At 47.4% G+C, this 19,488-nt stretch overlaps 1 protein-coding gene and 1 long non-coding RNA gene across 3 annotated transcripts in view; one reads left to right on the top strand and one right to left on the bottom strand.

Moving 5' to 3' along the window:
- Positions 1–19,488, bottom strand: part of RARA (retinoic acid receptor alpha) — a 201,533-nt gene that overhangs the window by 97,088 nt on the left and 84,957 nt on the right. The window lies entirely within an intron of this gene.
- Positions 6,150–11,894, top strand: LOC114582799 (uncharacterized). The gene is made up of 3 exons (XR_003703539.2): positions 6,150–6,253; positions 6,994–7,133; positions 11,672–11,894. It is a non-coding gene; the product is annotated as an uncharacterized LOC114582799 (long non-coding RNA).

Genomic DNA, 19,488 nt, shown 5'->3' with positions numbered 1-19,488 from the left:
AAGAACTTTGCTTCAGGATGAGAACAGAAATCGTGCTCCGGCGGCGCGGCGGCAGCAGGAGGCCCCATTAGCTAAAGTGGTGCTTCAGGTTAAGAACAGTTTCAGGTTAAGAACGGACCTCTGGAACGAATTAAGCACTTAACCCGAGGTACCACTGTACTGATGTCAGAACAACTAAGTCACACTATTTCCTAACTCACATCTGCTACAAATGCTCCAAATTTTACAAAATGCTCTTGGGGGGAAAACAGCACTAACACAGAAGGAAGAGACTGGGAGATACTGAAAGATACGTGATAAAGTGGAAACCAAGAGGTAGGCGGTGTGTTTACACTTGCACCCCATCTTGTAATGCAACACCTAAAATTCACTTTAGTTTCCCCACCCCCTTGGATTCTTCAGACCTCTCATACCCATGCAGACCCATGAGGCTGGCTAACTCACTTTTAGGGTTTGATGAAAAGTTCTGATTAAATATGAGATATGGGTCATGCCGTTTTCCAGACCTCTGACTCTGATCCACCAAGATAATCTCCCCACCCCCTCCGCCATTACTCTTTATAGAGAGCAAACAGCAAAACTCCTAGGCACCTAGAAAACTGAAGCCGGCGCCTGGAAACTTGAAATCTCTCTTTTTTTCCTCGCCCCGCCTTGATACTGTGGAACTGCTTCCCCCTCCCCCAGAACACCCCAATTCAATGCGCAGCCGTTATCCAAACGACAGCTACTTCATAGATTAGCTTTGCATAATTTATTCTGCCCCCAAGGTTCAGGTTTTCAGATGATTTAGAATTCCTTTCGACAAGGACTGAGATGAGAGAGGAGAAAGGAAAGAAAGGGGAGATGACAAGTGAGGAAGAGGGGGGAACCGGACTAGGCATGCATGTAGCAAATTAGCTAGCTATGGGAAGGAGGGAGGATCTTTTCCCCAAGGGATTTTGCTCAGGCTTTGGGTCTGACCCATTCTCAGACACTTCCGCATAGGTTTGATTGGCTAGTGACTCCTGTGAGTTTTGCTCACCCACCCCCATTTGTTTGCATTCAGTTGTCTGGGGGGGAGATAGCTTGCTGCCCTCAAACATAAGCAGGCCAGCTGCATCAGGCCACCTATTCCACCTTTCTGTTGTCCACAGCGGCCAGCCAGGTGCCTTAGGAAAGCCCAGAAAAAGCATGATGACAAGCAACTTCCTTTGTTGCTTGTCCTAGGTAAAGGTACAGGGACCCCTGACCATTAGGTCCAGTCGTGACCGACTCTGGGGTTGTGGCACTCATCTCGCTTTATTGGCCGAGGGAGCCGGCGTACAGCTTCCAGGTCATGTGGCCAGCATGACTAAGCCGCTTCTGGCGAACCAGAGCAGAGCATGGAAACCGCTGGAGCAGTACCTATTTATCTACTTGCACTCTGACGTGCTTTCGAACTGCTAGGTTGGCAGAAGCAGGGACCGAGCAACGAGAGCTCACCCAATCGCGGGGATTCGAACTGCTGACCTTCTGATCGGCAAGTCCTAGGCTCTGTGGTTTAACCCACAGCGCCACCCGAGTCCCTGTTGCTTGTCCTAGCACCTGGTATTTGAGAGGTGTAAGTGCCTATGAGGCTCCTTCCAGGTATGATGCTCATTAGCCATTGAGAAGACAAGGAGAAAGGACCACCGTTCAGTGGTAAAGCAGCCCTTCTGCATATTGTTGTTGTTGTTGTTTAGTCGTGTCCGACTCTTCGTGACCCCATGGACCAGAGCACGCCAGGCACCTCTGTCCTCCACTACCTCCCGCAGTTTGGTCAAACTCATGCTGGTAACCTCGAAAACACTATCCAACCATCACGTCCTCTGTCGCCCCCTTCTCCTTGTGCCCTCCATCTTTCCCAGCATCAGTGTCTTCTCCAGGGAGTCTTCTCTTCTCATGAGGTGGCCAAAGTACTGGAGCCTCAGCTTCACGATCTGTCCTTCCAGTGCAGTCCATGGGACTCTCAAGAGTCTCCTCCAGCACCATAATTCAAAAGCATCAATTCTTCGGTGATCAGCCTTCTTTATGGTCCAGCTCTCACTTCCATACATCACTACTGGGAAAACCATGGCTTTAACTATATGGACCTTTGTTGGCAAGGTGACGTCTCTACTTCTCAAAATTTTCTGTATATAGAAGGCTGCAAGTTGAATGTCCGGCATTTTCGGTCAAAAGACTTAAGTAACAGGTGATGCGGAAGACCTTTGCATGATATCCTGGAGAGGCACTACCAGTCAGAGTAGACATTATGGGACTGGATGAGCAAACAGTCCAACCTGGCATAAGACAGCTTCCTATCTCCGCATGAATTCATCTAATCCTTTTTTCCCCACCCCATCCATGCTAACAGATCATCCACAGACCTCCCATCATTGGATAACTAACTAACACAGGAACACTGTGTGAAGGAATCTACTGACAAATCAGCATCCCTGAGTGATCCAGTTCAGTGTTCTATTGAAGGAGAGGAGCAAATCTTTCTCCCTCACCCACCAAACACAGCTTGGCTCACTTGCTCGGGTTAGCTGGAGGCCAGACTAAATGAGATGGGGCTGCCAAACATTATGGCGGCAGACCCATCTCATTTAAACGCATGTCTACCCCGTCACGTAGGAAGAGGATACCCCAATTTAAAGAGAAAAACGGGTGTGCTAATTCTGTGTCCATAACTTCCTGGCTCTCATTCTAGATGCTCTTCCTTCAGCCAAGTTCTAACATCAGAAGGAGGAGGAGGGTGCTGCAAGGAGGGCCATGTTCAGTGCCTCTTCTCTCTCTCTCGCTTGCTATATTAGGGTGTCCCACTGGTGTCTTAACACCAGCAGAAGATTGCTGCTATTGACGTAAAACCAAAGTTATGATTTCCATTGTGCACGATATGCATTTTAAGAGTTCATGCATGTTTATGATTGCCAATAAAATAAAATAAAAACAAGACTGTATATTGCAAATTTCTTTTATTTATTTTTTCTTGTTTATAGTTTATAGTTTATACAAAGAGCGAGCAATTTATGCTGCAGTTATGGTTAGCTACAGCAGTGGTGTCCCGTTGTTGTTGTTGTCGTCCTCGTCCCTACATACACACCCACACCCTACCGCTTTATACCTATAAGGGGCAGGCCCACATTTAAAGGGGCAGGCCTGCCGCCATCATTTCTCCTTTGCCCTGGAGCTATTTGCTCTGCAGGCACCTTTGTGCAGCAGCACATCTGCTCTCTGTTTGTGGCACACAGATACCAGCAGGGGGTTGAGGAGAAAGGAGATTTCTTTTTTTCTTTTCGCTGTGTGAGAGTGCTGGGATGGCAGAGGGGAGGGATCTTTTATCTTCCCGTCTCCAAATGGCCAATTTACACTTGACAAGACAAGGGGGTTTGCATGAAGCAAAGAAATGGGCATAGCCAAGCAGTTGGGGAGGGGGACACACACACAACACAGAGCCACAAAACAACTCCAGGTCGTTGGCACATGCTCCTGAGTGTATGGAGATGTGGGTTCCCCTTTCCATCGCCAACACAGGTATGCATACAGAAAATACAGTGGTACCTCGGGTTAAGAATTTAATTCGTTCCGGAGGTCCGTTCTTAACCTGAAACTGTTCTTAACCTGAGGTACCACTTTAGCTAATGGGGCCTCCTGCTGCCACTGCGCTGCCGCCATGCGATTTCTGTTCTCATCCTGAAGCTAAGTTCTTAACCTGAGGTACTATTTCTGAGTTAGCGGAGTCTGTAACCTGAAGCGTCTGTAACCTGAAGCGTCTGTAACCCGAGGTACCACTGTACATGTGAGCTGCAAACCAGCCCTCATCCGGAAGGGGCAGCCATATAGCTAAGGAACTTAACAACCCAAGTCCCTTGCTCTCTTCCACTTGGCAGCAATTGCCCCACTGACTCTTAATTTCACCCAATTCCGCCCACGTCTCCACTACACTGGAGGGCACGGAATGCCCTGCCAGATCTTACTCACCCCAATTCCCACTCTCATTTGCTCTACCCCCACCATACCCCCAGTAAAGCCAGTCTGCCAAACCCCCCGCCCCCATCCTCTGCCCTACACACACACACACACACACACACACACACACACACACACACTCTGCAGACCCTTCGCAGCATGTTTGTGATTATCCCGGCCTCTCGTGATAAACAATGCTGTCAGGAATAAATTTAATCAGAAGCAGACAAGATTATTGTATTTATCACTTTTTACCGATCGGGCGGCTTCCAGGGGCCCAGAGGCAAGCAGACGCTGGAATGGGGGTGGGGGGGGGTGGTGCTAAGTGAGGGGGGAACACCATAGGTTGAACAAAAGACACCATTAATAACCACCAAAGTCCTGGGGCATCCTGGAGGGAGGGAGGGGAGCAGTGAAGGCAAAAGAGCACCGCATTTTTATTTACTTATTTATTTGGGGTGGTGGTGGTGTGAGCGTGTGCTATTTTGTCCATCTCTGTCATTTGTGCAGAGCGTGGAGTTTTTATCAAAGAGTTTTATCATCCCAGCGTTACTCGCTCTAGGCTAAATTTATTTTACACATTGATTTAAAGGCATAATTAAGGTCTTGGGGGTCTCCCCCTCCTTCACACACACAAGGCTCAGTGGCATTATTTCTTCTTCTTTCCCCCTAACCGGCCCCCCCTCAAGACACCCCGCCAAACTAATCTTTCAATTTAAATAAGGAAAGCAACAATGGGAAGGGAGAAAACAGTCTGTGTGGATTTTCCTCCTCCATCTCAATTGCCAGCACAGGGCAAAAAAAGGAGAAAAGATGGGGAGGGGATTTTATTAAGAAATATTTTTTACCACCTTATAGGGTTAGGACACCCCCCCCCCCAAGACATCTTCCAACATATAAATCCCCAGTAGAAAATCAATAACAACATTTACAAACATAACACTGTAAGAAAACAATGGGGGGGGGCAGAAAGCAACAACATTCAGCCCACTGAAAATAAGAAAAGCAGACAAATAATTATACACTACAACAATGTAATTTAAATCCTCATTTAAGAGAAAGCAGTAAGGTAAGTAAGTAATGGGTCTTTAGAGCCCCGTTAAAGGCCTGCGGTAATCGGGCTTTGTGTATTTCAACTGGAATAGAGTTCCACAGGTGTGAGGCTACTGCCTATATCTCATGAAATTTAGCGATATTATTTTTAAACAGAAACTGTAATACTTCCTCAGACTTTGGGGGGAGGATGCAGGCAATAAACTGAGCTCTGAATTCAAAACATACACCGTCATTTGTATGCATCAGTATCACTTATTAGAAGCCTTTAAATTGTGCAAAATACTTTAATAAATCTTTTTTTTTGCCCGTCTCACAGCAGTCGTGTAATGCATCTGATTCATGCCACAATAGCTAAGCCAGCCTTTAAGGTGCTAGAAACGTCTTGCTTTTTCTGTTAGGAATTCTGGGAGGATTCCCATTTTACAGGTATGGAAAACTGTGGCCAGGCCTCACCCACAGGAGTAACTAGCCAGATCAATTTTAACCCTCGGTTTCCCACAATCAAATCTCCACAGCACACTGAGAGACTTTTCATACGTTATGGTTTCTATATGGATAGCTAGCATTTGTTTTAAGCGTGTATATATGTTTGTGAAGTATGAAGAGAGGAAAAGGGTGTTTGTGGGGTGAAGTATTCAGCAGCTTTGTACAGTTCAGGGGTAGGCAAACTGAGGCCCAGGGGCTGGATGAGGCCCAATCGCCTTCTCCATTCGGCCCGCAGACAGTCCGGGAATCAGCATGTTTTTACATGAGTAAAATGTGTGCTTTCATTTAGAATGCATCTCTGGGTTATTTGTGAGGTATAGGAATTCATTCATTATTATTTTTTCAAAATATAGTCCGGCCCACCACATGGTCTGAGGGACAGTGGACTGGCCAACGGCTGAAAAGGGTTGCTGACCCCTGGTATAGTTATTTGAAAACATGCATATTTCTAAAAGACAACAGGGCAGGGTGAGGCTTGCTGTTAAATGTGTGCTGTGCACTCTACACAGTATTTGCACATAATGTGTGAAATGGCCCTGAGCATTCAGGCCTTGCCCGCTTCCGGTCCATCCTCAAAGTGGTAGCAACGCTTAAGTCACAACATGAAAAAGTGGGTCTCAGGGAGAAAGACCCATGTCAGCTGTCAAGCAAGCAATCGTGGCACAGACCCCACCAAGTGAAGAACACCACCAGGAAAACATGTCTGGCTAGGCTGGAGGAGACCAGGCACAAATCCCCACTCAGTCAAGAAGATCATGAGGTGACCTTGGGCTAGTCTCTCTCAGTTTACCTCACAGCTTAACGTACTCTAATTCCCCAAACCTCTCTAAATCTCACAGGGATGTTGTGAGGATATGAGGGGCAGGGGACAAGAAACACCCATGCCACCTTTCTGAGCTCCTTGGAGGAAGGATGAGATTAAAAAACAACAACCCATTACAGTTCTTTAGAAAGAAAAAGAACCTGACCAGACCATTTTAATAACTTTGATTTAAATGCCTCTCTATGCAAAGGTCTCGTGGTAGAAAGCTACAGGGCCAAAAAACACGACCCCGGGGCTCCTTTACGTGGCATTTCCCTACATATTTGATGATGGCACACATATATTCTGCTGCATAGCACACACCAACAAAAGCTGAGGTAATATGCAGACAGTATAAGGGCTTTTTTTTTAGCCGGGGGGGGGGGGGGGGCTGGCCCAGAACATATGAAGCAACAATAAAGTGCCTTTTCTATGCCCAGCCCTCCTGTCTGGAAATAGAGGGAGGCAGAACCTCCCTCAAAAATAACCCCCTTTCTGGACTGTGGCATTGCAGACTGCAGGTAAGCAGGCTTGCATGGTTGAATGTTCCTAAATACAAACACACACAAAGCAAAACCTTGTGCATAGGAAACTATGGTGTCAGGAAAAGGGTTCCAGCTCACTTTTATAGGCATAGGGAATGGTTTTGTATGGAGAACATCCTACTGCACAATTAATTACTGCCTGTTACAATTAAGGAACAGATCTACCACTCCATCTGAAGTTTGTGACAATGAGGTCTGAGTCAAAAGAGCACCCACGGGCATCACACTGCCTCTGAGGTCTTCCTCTGGCACCTGTGAAAATTCGGAGTCCACCCCACACCTTGTCGTGGCAGGTATGTGTGAAGATGGTTACCTTTTTCTCCCTTGAAAATGTCCAAAAGGAAAGCAGAGTGGTATGTTTGGCACCAGCTTGGCTGCAGGAGTTGCAGGAAGGAGGAGTACAAACGATTCCACTCTTGATTTGTGCGGGGTTTGCTCTCCCAAAGACGTCCCAAATATGTTTACTCACAAAGCCTTTCTCACGAATGAGTATAGCCACAAGGCAGCGGAGGTTTAGGATGAGAGTTTTCCTTCTCCCTCCCCAGGAGGACAAGCCCCATCTGCCCCTCACTTCCCTCTACAGCATGTACATAAACCGCCTTCTTGACCGTTGGACCCACTATTGGTCTCGTCTGCTCAATCCGCCGGAGTCTACCTTAGAATGAAGGGGCAAGTCCCAATTCACCAAGGGTTTGAGAACCATCGTCTACTACCCTCACCTGGTCATTGTTGCATGGTGATATCTTCTAGGGGTCACAGATGAGAACTGAGTGTAGGGTGGGGACCAGAAGGAGCACAGCGTGTCCCCCGCCAGAGGTAATAAAGGTAAAGGTAAAGGTACCCCTGCCCGTACGGGCCAGTCTTGACAGACTCTGGGGTTGTGCGCCCATCTCACTCAAGAGGCTGGGGGCCAGCGCTGTCCGGAGACACTTCTGGGTCACGTGGCCAGTGTGACAAAGCTGCATCTGGCGAGCCAGCGCAGCACACGGAAACGCCGTTTACCTTCCCGCCAGTAAGCGGTCCCTATTTATCTACTTGCACCCGGGGGTGCTTTCGAACTGCTAGGTTGGCAGGCGCTGGGACCGAGCAGCAGGATTCGAACCGCCGACCTTTCGATCGGCAAGCCCTAGGTGCTGAGGCTTTTACCCACAGCGCCACCCGCGTCCCTTGCCAGAGGTAATACCCGTCCCCTAATACCCGATACACTCCAGAAAGGTTGGCAACACCTGTTTTAAAGCAACTGAGAAACCACCTTTCTTTCCTTTACATGCAATCCATTCCACTGACATACGCTCACAGATAGCATGTCATGTCCCACATGCTTGTACGTATTAAAGTGCTGTGTAATGACTGGCCTCTTATATAAGCTTTTTTTTTAAAAAAAATTAATAAAATAAAAAGCCCACAAATTGCTTATACCTCTTCTGGGTTTTGCTAATTCCCAAAGACTTTCAGTCCAAAACTCGGTTGGATTGCTAGATGCCAGATTTCTACAATGCTTTTTTAAAAAAGCTTCTCCACCCACCCCTCCCATCTTCTTTAATTCTTCTGTTGTGTGTTTCTCTGGCGTCTCTCTTTTGTTTTTGCTGAACCTTCATCACAGTCCCGACCCTGGACCTTATTTCCACTCATTTAATAAGGAAATGAAGGGAGGCCCAATCACCTTCCTATGAAAAATGGCTTTTTGCTTGCCTGAATTTGGGGGCAGGGTTCAAATTTACATTTGAAGCAATTTGAGCATGGGCAGAGGGCCTCCCTCCCACCCACTACATAGCCATGGGAAAGGGTGCAAGGCTTTCAAAACAGGCAGGAGGTGCAACACTCCTTCTTAGAATTTATCCAGTGTCTCCATACTGCTTGGAAGTTTTTCTTTGCCCTCATGGAGTGGGGGGGGGGGGGCGTAGAGGGGGAAAGAGGACCCAGCGGAAAAATATATCAAGTAACAGAATGCAAGGAGGTCCCCCACTGGTGAAGTGTTGGGGTGGGGGGGGTGGAGAGGGAGAGAACCAATGCATAGCTCTGGGTCATGAAGGAGACTTTAATATGGGCGGCGGCGGCAGGGGGGTGGGGTGGCGGGTGGAAGAAAGGGGTGCTTTGGTGAAAACAGCATCGGGCTAATCACAATGCGGAGGAGGAGGAAGAAATCACTCTGAGGAATTTTTGTGAGGTGGGAGAGGAGACATCATAAAGCCCATGTGCTTTTAATCAGCTCTATGGTTCAAGCCATGACCCCAGAAGTTTGCATCAAAGGCCAAATTTGGTAGAAGCAGAGGGAGTGTATGTAAGGGAATTTGGGGGCGGGGGAGGGGAAGAGAGGGGGGCCTGGGGAACTAGACATGGCAATTTATGAGAGCGGAGGGGGGGCGCATTTCTGTGCACACACGTGCTGCATCAGGACCCAAAGCAGTTAGAGCAAGAGAGGGTTCCCTTCTGTTGTTGTTTTTTAAGAGAAAGAGATACTACCAGGTCCAGATTCCGGCAGAGGCCTATAGGCACAAGCTCTGGGATCCTACTGTCCCTTCTCAAAGGCACCAGCCTCTAGTCTCCATCCTCTTCCACCTCAAAACCCTATAAGTGTTGGTTCCCATTTATTCCACACACGCTCGTTCTTATCTGAAAGTCCAGCTTTCTTGGACCTCAACACAGAAAGTGCCCAGCACTGTCCTATTTGAAGAAGTGTGCATGCACACGAAAGCTCATACCAATAACTAACTTAGTTGGTCTCTAAGGTGCTACTGGAAGGAATTTTTTTATTTTATTTTGTTTCGACTACGGCAGACCAACGCAGCTACCTACCTGTAACTTGCACTAACCATCAGACTCCTCCCAGTACCCTGGCCTCAAAGTAAGAGGACAGAACCTAGGAAATCAAACAGAAGTCCTGGGATAGAAAGGGGCCTCATCCCCTTCCCCTAAAAACCAATGCCCTATAACAAAAACCTATTGTTTCTGAGGGAAAGGATCAGCCTCTTCCATTGCTGAACTACTCCCAAAACTAGAAATTCCTCCTTTAAACCCAGCGCTTCTTTGCCAATTCTTAGCGGCGCTGGCCTTTTGGACAAAACAGGGTGGGTGGGTGGAGAAAGCCCTATTTTCTTATCCATGTTAAATGGATAATGCGAGCCCAGTCCAGTGGCAGAACATCCTCTCCACTCATAATGCAAGTCCTGAGGCAGAAGTTTGGGGAAGGGGGCTGCTGCAATTTGGTTACTAAAATGGGCAGGGCGCAGTACGTTCTATCTTCCATTCTTTCATGCAGCCAATGATGAAAATTACACAAAACCAAGTCTGCAAAACAGGGCGGAAAGCTCCCGCTTCACTTACCCAACCACATTTCGCCCTTGTGCTTGTGAGGTTGCCAACTGTTTTGCCCCGGCTGGAGTCCTGCAAGGACTTCCTCCTCTGCTTACCAGAAGTGATAAACCTCTTCCTCCATGCCCCACTGTCTCACAGCTTGCTAGCTGCCAGTGACCACACCCAGCTAAACCAGACTCCCCCCCCCCCCCCGCAACCACCACCCCTACCTGCTATTGTGCCTTATTCGCTGTTAATTAAAACAAGGCCTACTTCACTACATCCGTATTAACTGGATCCAGCCGGGCTGTTAATGTGGCAGAGGCATAAACACTGCAATTATCAAATAAAGGCAGTTTGGAACGGGCAAAGGGGGGGGGGGCACAAGGCCTGCATCAGGTGTTGTACTGAAATTACATATACTTTCCCCTACTATCTTCCACCCCACTAATAAAAAAAACCCAAACACCTTCTTCCATGGCAAGCCATAAACACAAGTTAGGAAAAGCTACTTCCAATGTGACACAGAATGCAGCAGCTCCCTTAGCTGGAAGGGAGTTTACACAATTTTTGTGTGTAAAATTGTGTGTGTGTGTGCAGACTGTTTTGTAAAACAGGCCGATTCCAGATTCCAAGAATGATTTGGAGGTGGGGGGACATTAACAGGATGGGAAGAGATGTAAACAAACGAAATACTTTATTGCGGCATGAGCAGTGTTTGGATTTGCATCCCTCACCATTAGGCAGGAGAGGCCTAGGTGCGCCTGATAAAGGGTGGGGGTAGGCCTCACCTTAAGGGACGAGGGTGGCGCTGTGGGTTAAACCACAGAGCCTAGGACTTGCCAATCAGAAGGTCGGCGGTTCAAATCCCCGCGATGGGGTGAGCTCCCGTTGCTCGGTCCCTGCTCCAGCCCTCCTAGCAGTTCAAAAGCACATCAAAGTGCAAGTAGATAAATAGGTACCGCTCCGGTGGGAAGGTAAATGGCGTTTCTGTGCACTGCTCTGGTTCGCCAGAAGCGGCTTAGTCATGCTGGCCACGTGACCCGGAAGCTGTACGTCGGCTCCCTCGGCCAATAAAGCGAGATGAGCGCTGCAACCCCAGAGTCGATCACGACTGGACCTAATGGTGAGGGGTCCCTTTACCTTTACCTAGGTCTCACTAGGATTTCCTGCTTACTATTAGGAAGCAGGGCAGCTACCTCAAGCAACAGATGCTGGGGTTTTTTTGCGGGGGGGGGGGGGGGAGCAGTGGCAGATGTCCCCTTCAACCCTTCCCCCAGCTATTTCCCTGGAAGATGCTGCCCAGTCCCCAGTGCTCATGAAAGGTCCAGATTGGCAGCTTCTGTGCATGGGTTGGGAGCAGGAGGACACATCTTGCCCTTCACCCTCAGGTGGAAAAATATTTTGGGTTGGCCCTGCTCAGGTGCCCAACTATTGGGGACATGACCTAAATGAGGAAAGGGACATTTTTTTAACTGACATTCTACTGCACCCCATCCTATCCTGCTTTCTAAACTGTTACTTCATCCATTTAAAGGTGGGCATCGGCATCCAAGAGGTTCTGGGAGGAAGCCCTGGTTTCTATTGAGGTTTGAACTGACAGCACCTCATGACTCCACCAGTGAGTCTGTGGAAGAAGACATGAGAGGAAGTGGTATAGAAATTCAGGGCTCCTCAAAACTCAAATGCACACCTGTTGGAGGAAGGGAGGGAGGAAGTGAAGAGGAGAAGGAGAAGGAGAAGGAGAAGGAGAAGGAGAAGGAGAAGGAGAAGGAGAAGAAGCAGCAGAAGCAGAAGCAGCTATAAAGACCACCTGCAACCCAATTTTTAACGTCAAGGCTCTGAAACAACCAGTGGCGTAGCGTGGGTTGTCAGCACCCGGGGCAAGGCAAGTAATTTGCGCCCCCTAACCCGTGGATTTGCGCCCCCTAACCTGTGGATTTGCGCCCCCTAACCTGTGGATTTGCCCTAACCCCAGATGTTGCGCCCGGTGCGGCAGGTCCCCCCTGCACCCCCCACGCTACGCCACTGGAAACAACAACAACAGTTTGATTATTTGTACCCTGTCCATCTGGCTAGGTTGCCTCAGCCATTCTGGATGGCTTCCAGCATATATAAAAACATAATAATGCATTAAACACTAAAAGCTTCCCTATACAGGACTGCCTTCAGTTGTCTTCTAAATGTTGTATAGTTACTTAACTCAACATTTTATGGGAAGGCGTTCCACACGGTAGGTGCCACTACCGAGAAGGCCCTCTGCCTCGTTCACTACAGTGGTACCACCGGTTGCGGACGGAATCCGTTCCGGAGGTCCGGTTGGATCCCGAGGTTTCCGCAACCTGAGGACCGCTTTTGTGCATGCACATGCAGTGAAACCCGGTCAAATACTTCCGGGTTTGCCGCTTTCGCATCCTGAAGTTTACGTAACCAGAGGGTTACAGAACCGGAGGTACTACTGTACTTGCAATGAGGGAACTGCCAGAAGGCCCTTGGAGCTGGATCTCAGTGATGATGGGGATGGAGATGGAAAGCAGAGCCTCTGAGCACGTGCAAAGTGTCTTCATGTCACCTAGTTAAACCAGTCATTGCTATTTCCAGGGCAAAAGATGTTAATTTGTGCAACCTCTCGGTTGTGAAACTGCACATGCGAAAACACCCCCAAGTACATCTTGGGCCCCATAAGAAGTGGGCACCATGCCAGCGCAACTTGGAGCCTTGAGGCAAAAGGAACCAGTCTTGTCAGCTCTGGGAAAGCTGAGGTGGGTGAACTTTGCCCCACTGAGCAAATGCTAAGAATGTGCTAGACAGAGCAGGCAAGTAGGTGGAGAAAAGGGCAGGGAGCCAGGATTCAGAGAGAATTCCCTGACCTGAGATTCCAGGCTGGGAGGAGGGGAGTCTAATGGCATTTGCGGGGTGAAAGGGAGCAGCTAGGAAGCATGTGAATCGTGGCCTTCTGCAGCACACTGGACTTAATTTAAGAACTGTTTCCCCAAAGTTATGCACTGAATTCCTGAGGCTATTTGGTGCTTACAGGCTAATGCTGCTTCAACAGTCCTCCAGAATCTGAGCCCTTGCCTGTTGCACATTGTACTTGAGAACCAGCACTTCATGAATTCTATTCAATGTGTTCTAAGGAGAATATGCAAATTGAGGCACTATCCCTTTGTAAAAAAATCCCTCTCAAAATCAACCACAGCCAGGATACATCAAAGTTCAGTGCCAAGCCCTAGAACATGCAGAAACTCATGTTCTCAAGGCGTCTGGCTGCACACAGGACGGAATAACCCCTGGGAATCAGCAGGAGTCCCAGATCCAATGGCGCAGGTCCCAGGCAGTCCAACTTAGGGGTACCCACATCAGCCAATATATTTCACATCCACCCACTCTGGGCCTCCTCATTCATTGAACATGGCTCTCCCTGGGATGCAGTCCTAGAAGCTGCTTGGTAGGTCTGCAGCTTCTGCTATATAGTCCAAACTAAGGTGGGCTAGAGGGAAGCAGACAGGCAAGAGAACTGAGAAGGGACTAGCTTCCATACCTCGCACCAGACCAAACGGGTGTAAGTATCAGCTGTGACCAAGAAATGGCTCTTTCCGCTTCTCCTGTGCCTAGAAAGCAGGGTCAGGGCAGCCTTCCGCTTGCCCCCTGCTTTCTAGCCATCCGCCCGAGCGGTTTTGCCTTTGCCCTGCCACCCTCCCTCTCTGGAAAACCCGTTCCTTCTTGCTAAATCAGAGCAAATATCAAGAGGCAGGGGCAAGCAGACGTGTGTGGATGAGGTTTGAAGAATGTAGCATTTCCCACAGAACGAATAGAAACCCAAATTCTAGATTCGATTACAGGGATTTAAGTGCTGGCTGCATTTCCTCAAGAACAGAATGCACATAAAACATGAGGTTTTGAAAACCCACATTTATCCACACTTGACAGTCACACTTTACGTTTTCAAGTGCATGCTTAAATATCGTAGGGATGCACTTAAAAAACGGAATGTGAATTCACCTCTTTATTGACCATGCCAGAGGTCTTTATAGGTAGCAACCTGGAAAGCAGAGAACGACCTGCATTTAGCAGGGGTTTTTTGTTGGTTTTTTTTGTTGTTGTTTTTTTGATAAAGCACTTTAACCAATTTTGAGATTTGGCCTTCTCGCTCCGTGTGCTTGCTGTTCCGTTAACTAAATCAATCTGGGTCTAAAGTTTGCTTTAATGTATACGGTTTGACATGGATGTTGTCCTGACGATTATTTTGCTTTTAGTTTCAACGTTTTAAACTCTATTACTGTCATCAAGGCTATTTTGTCAGTGCCTTTGTTTATTTTTCAATTGCACTTGTGCTTGAAACGAAACACTTAACCAAAAGCTGAGTTTTTAAACATACACAAAAACACAAACACGCTAATTTTCTTGGTCCCATACCTCGCCGAGCAGACCTGAAATCTTACTCCATCCGCAAACTGGACAGATTAAATTCAACATCAAAAACAGAAAAAGCACCCATGGATGAGGATAAGTGAAACCTAGGAGTCCCAGCTGCATATCCTACTCGCCTTCCCAACTCTACACGCAAATTGCTGAAACAGAACCAAAGGATCTTGACCCTCAAACAGAGGGCAACAGAGGTGAGTGATCAACACAGGCTCTCACTTGAACTATGCAGCCCCCACCAAACACCCCCTCCCAAACTGCGCCTCCTTGGCCTCAGCATATGTCAAGAGGTTTGTTTATTCCTTTTAAACCTTTGTTTCCTGTTATTCAAGTTATTTATAAAAAGGGCTCTCTTGCCTGGAAAGTGGAGAGGGGAGTAGATAGAGAAAAATAAGAGTGAATCAAAGAGAAATGTTAAAAAGGAGGTGGGGGAGGAGGGGGGAGGAGGAAGAGAGGAGGAGGAGGAGGAGGAGGAGGAGGAGGAGGAGGAGGAGGAGGAGGGATGGATTCTATTCAAGCTATTCTTCCAAGGTTATCCAAAATACAGGCTCCTCCATGCTTCCCATCCTGTAGAACAGGGAGATATGCCATTTGAGCCTCTGACCCCACAGGGCATAGCAAAACACAACGCCAACACCAACCCAACACCAACACGAAGGGGAGAGAAAATAAACGATCAGCAAGAGATACAGCTTCTTCATAGAACTGTAGCGTTGGAAGGGATCCAGAGGGTCATCTAGTCCCACCCCCTGCAATGCGGGAATCTCAACACGAGGTTCCCCATCCAATTTGAAACCATACCGGACCCTGCTTAGCTTCGCGAATGTGTTGGCAGTTTTAATGCTGTACCACTTGCTGCCATGGATGCAGTTAATAAAGGACCCCCCCCCCCAAAAAATCTGTAAGCAAGACATATGCCAAAACACACTTCCCTTCCTAGCTCTAAAATGAAGGGGGCCTGTGCTCCTCTGGGAAATGCAGATTTCCAGGGGCAAAAGCTGTTGGCTTCTACTATTCAGCATAGAGATGCTGATGTGCCCCTACAATAAGCACGATTAACACTGGATGTCTCCTTTTATTCTTCCTGGTGGGGTTCACAAGGAATATGTAGCCTCCCACCCCCACAATGTCCCCAAGCGCACCCTTTTATCTTTTCCTCCGACAAACATGAATGACCCACTGGGGAAGAGTAAAAGCACAGAGCTTTGGGGTGAAAACTGTGCTAGGAGCAAAAAACCCCTAACCCCCTACTGGGGATGCCACAAAGGGGTATGCCAGGGGTCTGCAACCTGCGGCTCCGGAGCCGCATGTGGCTCTTTTACACCTTTGCTGCAGCTCCGGGGCGGATACTAGCGAGGGGAGGAGGCACATTGTGCGCCCCAACACTCCCCACTGTGGCGGGCGCTGTACTGGCTGTGACGTCGCATGGGGGCGGTGCGTGCGTTAGTCACGCACCGTCCCGACGTCACCTTCCCGCCCGCTGTCAGATCGCGGTTCCGGAGATATATTTGTTTTAAATGTTGCAATGGTTTTGCGGCTCCCAGGTTTTTTTTCCCTTCGGAAACTGGTCCAAGTGGCTCTTTTTGTCTTAAAGGTTGCAGACCCCTGGGGTATGCACAAGATGGGTGGGTTTGCATGCAGAAGACATGCCGAGTTTTCTTATACATGCCCAGGATCACTGCAATATATAAGCCTCAGTCTCCAAAGCAGACAGTACGCTCCAAACACACACCAACACCACAACTGAATTCTTACCATTTATATATAGTAATTTAAATGTTCAAAACACGTCAACTGAGTTAGTTAGTCAGTAAATCCTTGCAGCAACCTTATAAAGGAAGGGAAGCATCATTCCCATATTGCAAGCAGAATATTGGCTGGCCTTAAGAGTCAGCAAAGAAGGAGGCTAATTTCTACAAGGATGCTAAAATACCCTTGCAATATGTCCTGTCTAGCCATATGGAATAAGCTGCGCAGACACCAAGTTGTTCCTGAGAGGTCCTCCTCCAGGTACCTCTGCTGTCTCAATTGAGGTGGAGAGCAGTGGGGGAAGAGGGATTTTGCAGTTGCAGTGGGACCCCTTATTGAACTGTCCCCCTAGGAATGTTCAGCTGGCTTCTAGTCTTTAATGTCTTTAAGGCAGCAGGTTGCAGCGACTGCAGTTGCTTGCAGTTGCTTGCAAAAGATACAAGGGTTTAATCCGTAGCACCCCTGGCTAGGGCTGGGGAAGACTCCTGCCAATGTAAACAAAGCTCAAGCTAGATACAGGAAAGACCATTTCACTCCCCCCTGCTGTCAACCTCTGATGAATCTCTTATTTTGCTGACACTGTTTTACTGTTGATGGACGGTATATTGATTGATGTTCTATTGTGTCTTAGAAGATCTATTATAAACCTCCCTGGAAATTTATAATTTAATGGCAGTATTTAAAGTGCTTTAAATAAGTACATACTTAAAATATTGATTAAAATAGTAGTATTTAAAAATAAGGACAACTGGCTTGCAGAGCTTGAAAGAAACAAGCGAAGTTTGCTCTGAGATTGTAGGATGCTTGGCTTGCAACAATTCTGCATTGGGTACATCCTTAAGATTCCTTCGGAGCCTGCAATCAACATTTTTACAAGAACACCAAACGTGCTCACAGTACATCCTGGCTCCCCTCCAGAGGAAATCAACCATACAAAGCTTGCCTTGAACTTTATACTGCTTAGAAAGTTGTGGTTGGGTTTTTTTAAAGCCTAGTGTCTGCAAAAACATGAAGTTTCACTCCTAATGACGACAGCTTTTTCTTTTTAAAAATAGATGTTTCTAGTCCTTAAGACTGCAAAGATAAGCTTGGAAAGGTGTAGGTGATGCCTGGTAACACGTGTGGGGTTTTTTTTTGGGGGGGGGGGGACGGCTGAGCAAGATTTCCATGCATCAGGAATTTGAAATTCAATATCCCACATACCGTAGTTCCTTGCTCCATCCCATAATGAGTAGCGGAGAGTATTTAAAGTAAGCAAATAAAAAAAACTTATAAAGTTTACAGGTTTCAAGATTCTGCTTTCCTTCCTGCAAAATCTGCAGTGTTTTGTAGCTAAGGTTATTCACAACCTCCCTGTATATACCCTTAAAAATGGATTGTTGGGGACACAAACATCAGCCTCTCCTATAAACCTGCAGTGGCACTGGGCACATAATCTTTCTCCATCTGTAAATTGGAACCACCACTGTCTCCTGCCATTCACAGGTTTGCTATGAGGATGAACAAGAAACAACATAAAGCCTCGTGCTGTATAATACTTTTTTTAGTTTACTAATACTAAAAATGAGTTTGGGAGCAACAAATGTACAAGGAAATGGGTCCAAGGACTTGGAAGGATCACAGAAAATTTCAGAGAACCTTGTGGAGCACTAAACCCCCACCCCTCCAAAACGCAAACAAAAATGGCTTCAGTTATTGGCTAAATATCCACACTTTTCTTCTTCAGAAACGTTTTGGATTAGAAGCGTTTTCTTCATCCAAGATGCTAAGAGTAGCGATTCCCCAATCAAAGGAATTCTAGGGAACCACTGCCTTGTTTGAACCACACAACATTTGTTAGAAAAAATATGGAAGGGGATGCAAGAGTCAAGAGAAGAGCTCAGGAGCTGCCTCAAAGCATATAAAGACTGGGGGGGCTCCTTCATTGCCTCTTGATTTGCTGGCAAAGCAAATCAGCTCACTCAACTCCTGTTTTTTTTAATTTCCTCCCTAGTTGCAAAATGATGTTCCTTGCCCTCCGGCTCTACAGCTTCTCCCAAGTTGCATCACCAGTTATATTGAGAGAGATGCAGCATGTGCCAAAATCTGGGGGGCTGGAAGGGGTGGGTGGGGAGGTTCAGTGGGTGCACCATCATACTGAAGGGAAGAGATGTTTTGTTAGTAGTTTTCAACCCACATGCTGCGCGCAAGGATACCTCAAAGCTCAGTTATTCACAAGTCTTCATGGCAGGACCCCAAAGAAATCTATTACCTCCTATTTGGATTGGAGGGAGGGAGAGGGAGGTGCTAGTCTACTGGGCATTCGGCCATGTTAAGAAAAACAGGTGTAGAGCTCAGGGGCACACAATATATATAATTCCCATGACACTTGCATGAGATCTAAGTTTCTAGTTCTGATGGTTATAGGGACAAGTTGGGGGGTGGGTGGGAAACGAGACAAGGAAAAACAGCAATCAGACAGAAGGAAGCAATTACGCAGAGAGCAGAAATATTTTCACAGCTCCAACGTTTTTGTAGGGCTGACTTGAGTTTTCCGTGTTCAAGGATAGCGATTTGAGGATTAAGTTGTCAGCCTTGAATTGGGCGCAAGAGCACAGAACCAACATTAGATGAAAAGCTAAATTTTAAAGGGATCTTTTTTTATTAAAAAAAATAGATTGAAAAAGACACCGTTTGTTAATATTATAGAATGGTAAACGAATCTGAAGTTCAAGACTTCACTCTCGACCTCATTTCCATCTCCATCTCCCTCCCCACTTTAGCTCCGCTCACCCCCAACGCCTCCTTCCGCAGCAGAGCACTGTGTCTAGCACACAGCAAGCAAGATGGTGCAGTCAATTGCGAGGACATAGAAAGCAAGCGCGTTTCACCTGGTTGTCCCGGGGTGGGGCTGACAACACTATCACCCCACAAAGCCCATCTAGGAGAGCTCAAGCCTGCTCTGCACCCCTTTTCTGAGGTGTATTCCATAATTTTACTGCACAGGTGAGAGGCGTGGTATTGAGAGGAGCAGCCAACGTCTCCCAAGAAATTCAGCGTTAAGTTTTAAGGGCTTCAGAAGAGAGGAGACAGAAACAATGCCACTTGAAATTTAAGGCACTGGAGACAGGATGAATGCATCCCTGAGCAATATTTCCAGGAGTCAGGAAAGAGGGCTTCCAAGTCTGCATGTCTTTTACT

This window comes from Podarcis muralis, chromosome 13 (genome assembly GCF_964188315.1).
Source record: "Podarcis muralis chromosome 13, rPodMur119.hap1.1, whole genome shotgun sequence".
Lineage (NCBI taxonomy): Eukaryota > Metazoa > Chordata > Lepidosauria > Squamata > Lacertidae > Podarcis > Podarcis muralis.
Note: the sequence above shows the minus strand (reverse complement) of the source record. Positions and strands in the feature narration are given on the sequence as shown.